Raw genomic sequence first — 6,000 nt, forward strand, 5'->3', positions numbered from 1 at the left:
ATTGATATGTGACTTTAGATCCCAACTAAAACCGTGGGATCGTGGCGTGAGGGCCCCGCACATGCCCTTTGCCTCGGGCCCCGTGGGCTAAGAACTGGCCTGTATGAGGGTATGTTGTGGTCTGAAGTGTCGAAGTGTGTGTGTGTTTTTTTTTAAAAAGGGTGAGGTCTTGAACGCCTTGTAAATCTGTTGCCTGCAGGCTGCAGGGCACGATAACAGTATTTTCCTTGGATGTTGCGCAGCTGACGATCAGATACATGTGACCCTCCACGACGAAATGATAATTAAGTCGCGTGGAGCAGTTTTGTGCTCGAGGCCCCGAAAGGTGATAGGGGTCAATTTTGTGCAGTTTGACTTTTCTTTAAAAATGGATTCCTTGGTTATTAAACTATCAGAAAAATACACTGCTATGTTAAAATAAAAGTTAGAAATTAACTTAAAATACGTTTTAATCGAGGTACCCTACTGCATGCGATCCGTACCGATTTCTGTAGAGAAATGACAAATTCAAACGCTGTTTCGATACCGTTTCCCTGTCATAACCCCATCGTGTTATACAAGGGTGGGCAATTAATTTTCCCAAGGGGCCGCATGAGAAATTGGGATGGTTTTAGAGGGCCGGACTAATATAGTTAACTCAGTTTTACCCAATACTGTATATATAGTACATATACTAGCGGGTGGGCCAGTGGGCTGGCCGTTCAGAGACAGGAGGTGGGCCGGATCCGGCCCGCGGGCCGGCCTTTGCCCAGGTCTGGTGTTATACCTTGCCAGAAAGCCCGGAGTCTGTATTTTTACAACTTGTTAAAAAATTAAATATTGTGTATGAGTGTGTGTGTTGTAGAGGTTATAGCGAGTCTGTTATAATTATGCGAGCGTGGGTGCCTGGTTGTTGATGATTTAGTCTATGTGATTTATGTAAAACGCTATGAGCAAATCTTTGGATAGGTGCTATATAAATTGTTATAATTATTTTGGAGTGTTCCATCACAGTTGCGTCCCTGCACCTGTTGTCTGTTGTACCAAGGACTTGTACAGGTGGACTGCTGTCTGTCTGCCAAGACCAACGCTTAGCCTCTTGCAAAGTGATCCGCTGTTAGTCTCGGCGAGCCTAAACAATGAATGTGAATAAACCGGAAGCTATGTCGTCTAATGCCTCGTTTTAGCAGTTACCTGGAAAAAAATCGTCTGCCAGCAGTCCAGGGATATTAGTTCGTTGTTGTACCTCGAACTTGTATTACTGGACTGCTGGAAGACGATCCCCTCCCCCCTTAACTATTAAAAGGAGGCAGGTTTGTATAAAGCTTCCGGTTAAGTCACATTCGCAGAAGGCTAACCGTTAGTCTCGGCAGACAGACAGCGTAGGTCGATCATGTCCGTGATGGAAGTGCAGGCAGTACGCTAAGTAGGAAAGTCTCATCGAGCAACGTCTTAGCGTTAACCCAAACCTCGAAACTGTCATCTAGTCATGCTTTATGCATGCATTACACTATTACAAAAGACCACTTTAAAAAACGTCCTGAAGAAATCGTCAGACATTATTTTTTCTCTTGATAAGCATGAAACATTTGTTACCTCATCTCCATCCACTGGGGATGGATTCTGGTCACAGTTAAGTGGCTCGGTCATTTCTAGCTGCATTAAAAAAACATTTCTGCTGCTGCATTTGATTGGTTGTTACACTATATAACAATACAACTTAATTGATCCTCAGAGGCAAGTCAAATTCAATTCGCTATTATTAGGTGTGGCTCCGCTGGCTAGCCTTAAAGCATTTGAGGACCTGACCCAGATATAATGGTTTGGGAGCAGCATCACTACTTATTGCTTAGATATGGTGCCAGGAATGCTCATCCACACCTTTACTCCAAGATCTTGGGAAAGGGATTTTGTGTGTGTGTGTGAGAGAGAACAATCCTGGCAACTTTCACTGGGTTGGACTGCATTTTACTCTGAAGAGTGTGTCCCTCGCATGCATATCTCCAGTCATCTTGTCCTCAGTGATTGTACTGTACTTATGATAACACTAATGTATTATATATATAATTGAGTGTTAGTTATTACTTATCCTTTATTGAGATTGTGACAGCTTGTTATTAATGGAACAAAGTCAACGTTCTACACTTGCCTGGCTTTGTTAGCTTCGGGTGAAGCATTTAAGGAGCTTGAGCCAGTCATGATAACAAGCAAAGATCAAGAATCCCATAGCCTTATGACTGTAGGGTAGTGAATGTAAGGGGTTTTATGTGTTTAGGGTGTAAGATGTGGAAAGCTGGATTTAAACCCTACTCACTGTCCTTGGAAAATGGTTCCTATTTCTGCTGGACAGCTGCTGGATGGGGAAGGAGAGTTTTCTCTGCTACAGGCTGAAGGCCTTGAACCAGTTTCCTTCTCTAAGGCTACAACCTTCCATATTCAAGGACAGGGCTATTATTTTTTATTATAGAACCAGCAGTCTCTTCCAAGCTAATTTCATGCAAACGTTCATGAGGTAGCACCTTAATTAACTTGTTTTCAGTTACAGAATATCGCAGACATCTTTCACCACTAAGCACATTTACTCTGTTTACTGTTGCACATGGACGACATCAGTCTTGCTCAGGAACAGATAATTTATTTTCATCGTTCACAAGTGAGTGGAAGTTTTAACATTATTTACAGATGCAAATATTGACTAGAGCTAAACAAAAACATGCATAAGTCAAAGAACTCACACAAAATAGCATACCTCTTGCAGGAAATGCCTTGACATGGCAAGACGGAAGACATGTAGTGCTCTCACCGCTAACATATTGCTTGTTCGCTCAAAATTGGATTTATCTGTTGCTTGAAGTCAGTGGAAGGTAATGTGACTCCTAATATGCTGATTTATTCTTTATTTCCTTGTTTTTCAGTATTTGCAAAATGTAACATAACAAAAAAAAAAATAAATAAATGAAAAGCCATTTACAAGTCTCATAGCAAAAGAGGACAAACTGTCAAATTTCTCCAGCCTCACACAAGCAGTAGTTCAACATTAGTGTGACCTTGTTTTCAGATGTTTGTAATCATGTTGTGAAACCAGAAGCACAAATTTCTCAGAGATGCTTACCAACTGGTAATTCTTTAAAACATCTGTCACTTGCTAAGCAACTGCTAATATTTTACAACATTTTTGTCATACGCATTCTGCTGCAACTTTCATAGCACCATTCCATATATTCATGCTTGTGCCCACTGCATTGTGACGCCCAATACACTGAATGTCTGGTGGGATGGAGGAGACTGAGCCAACAATGAATGATATGGTAAAGCAGCCGGCTGTATGCAGGTGTTATATGTTTAGTGTGGACACAGGAAAGGTGGATCAGCACCAGTTATGGCAACGCGTAATGCCATAAGTGAGAAAACATTGCATTTCATGCTTTGAGCTAGCTGCATAAACCTATTTCATTAAAAAAAAAAAAATCATTAAGCTCTGATTATTTTCCTTATACATAAGCAAATCTCATGCTGCATGTAGGCAGTGCAACAATAAGTTGGGTTTTTTTTTTTTTGCCTGGCAATTTAAACCAGATAATCTTAACAAATTCTCTGTGCTTCTATAAAGCTAATTGGCCTTTGGTACATCAGTAGATTACAGCTGTGAGAATTCTACTAACATAAAATGATCACATCCTGAAAAGCTACCCATGAAAGTTTCATGGTATCTTTCATGTCAGACTTTACCTGCATGATTAGACACACCAGTCCATGTGTACTACACACCAAGTATGGTGCAAACAGATACAGATAGCATGAAAACACCAATCTACCAGATACAGGAAATAAACTACAGTGAAAATGAAGCTTTAAGCAGAATATAAATTTATTTATTATGCAGTCAATGGTGGAGTGATTCTTACTGCAGTATGTGGCTTAACTTCACTCTCTTATGTTTGTGCCACTGCACACAATCTTAAACATTTTAGAAACAACTTCCAAAGAACTTTCCTCTAGTGTGCCCCAAATATTCTATTCTCAGCAATGGTTACAAGACCAAAGCATGAGCTGGTAACAACAGCATTTTGTGACAACAAACAGAATTAGCATGCACATGGCACTGGCATTAGCTCTCCCACAAGGTTGGAGCAGCAACACTGGGTTAAAGGTCAAATGGTAGGATTATGATAGTACCTTGTGATTTAGTAATCAACATGTCATTACTCCGTGATACTTAAAGACTTAACTCTTCACCACATTATTCTCTGTAGCATGTTTCTTATGTTTTTATATTAACCTCTTTCTAATAAAAAAAAAACACTGTTAAGTGCTGTATTTTCTGAAATATGGATTTCCTTAATAAAATTTTCAGACAGCAGAACTAAACTATGAGATTTGTTCATAATTTTAACTGCCACATGATGTAAGGTGGGATGTCATGATAACTGCCTTTTACAAGCCAGTTGCTGGCAGGAAAGATGGTATTCCTGACCTTGTTTACATCCTTTAGGGAGTGAATTATCAGCAGATAAAGTCATGATGGACAAAGATTCTGTCACAAGGCCAGGCACTAGGACATTCAGCATCATGAAAGCTGCTAAACAACTGTTGCTCCTATTAGTTCTAAGGCTTGCCATTTGAGGCAATGACCTGCGGTGTCTAAATAAACTTTCATTTTTAAGGTGAAATGCGCAATATTACTCTTTTTAGGACCGTAATGATCACTCTTGGAGTTAGTCACCGATTAGTTGTTGAAATTAAATCATATATTAGATAGTAGATCCGTTTATCCAAACTGTGATCTAAGGATTTTATGGAACAGGCCATATTGTGCAAAGCTACGACATAGGGTGCAATCAACTATGTACAATTGTCTTACTTCCTTTGTACTATTACTATCCGGCTAATTAGCATATCAGCCAATCTGTTAGTTGCCTTGTTATTGTTACCGCGACAGTGTGTATGACTGAAATTCCAGATATCAGTTCTGTCCAACGTATACTGATGTGCTGATGAGTTTGATCCCGGTGTGCTGTCTGGCCTAGCCAAGTGTAGCATGGCTATACGGTTACAGCACAAACATTATTATGGTCGGGCAATGTTTTCCATTAGAGGTGACTTCCCAGCTTCAAATACAAGTTAGTAACCATTGAGGCTTTTCAGTAACAAGGAATGCCACTGATCCATCCCGCTTAGAGAATGCCATGTCAGCTAGAGTTTACAACTTCATGCTCATGACGTTTATTTTGTCGTGCTAGCCAGTGTTTATAACTCCTCCGGCCTTGGCAAAGCGTTAGAAGTTATAATGATAGCAGTGAATTGACGGAGTGTTCAAATTCATATCTGTTTCATAGCGATGCAGCGACCATACTATGGAAAATAAGAACGCAATCTGTTGTGGTCTATAACATAGTACTTTTACTTATATTAAATAATGTTTTAAAGGAAATTGCTGACATATTCAAAAGAAACTTTATAAAACTGCAGTTCCATTTTAAAATAAGCCAATACTAAATGTCTATTTATTCATGAATCTCACTGACCTTTACTTGTTCTTCCTAGTGTAGTATACTCCTCTCCCTAGACATCGAACTGTAGCGTATAGGCCCTCTGTCAAGCAATCTATGGATATCAGCAATGCCAGCTATTATCTGTGCATGATTGTTGGGAAACGCAAAATACACTCCCTCCAAGAAGTACCACAGAGATTTTACAACAGGAAGCGTATGTGACTGTACGGTCTGCGGTGTTTTTATTTATCTTATATGTCTCAGAAGATGATACGGTTGCTGCTATCATTATGAAACAGGATTTTACTCTCATCTTTAACTAGATTTGAGTTTTTACAGTGCATTTATTGAAGCGGGATATTTTCCTACCATTGATTGTGTCCTGCCTTCACGAATTAATTTATGTTAATTGTAATGATCAACCCCAAAACTGTTGATGGAGCTACCAGCTTATAAATCATTTTTGCACGAATATGATGTGGCCATGTTTCATTTTTGGGTTCTGTACAGAATTGTATATATCTCTCTG

The sequence above is a fragment of the Pomacea canaliculata genome, linkage group LG5 (assembly GCF_003073045.1).
Source record: "Pomacea canaliculata isolate SZHN2017 linkage group LG5, ASM307304v1, whole genome shotgun sequence".
Lineage (NCBI taxonomy): Eukaryota > Metazoa > Mollusca > Gastropoda > Architaenioglossa > Ampullariidae > Pomacea > Pomacea canaliculata.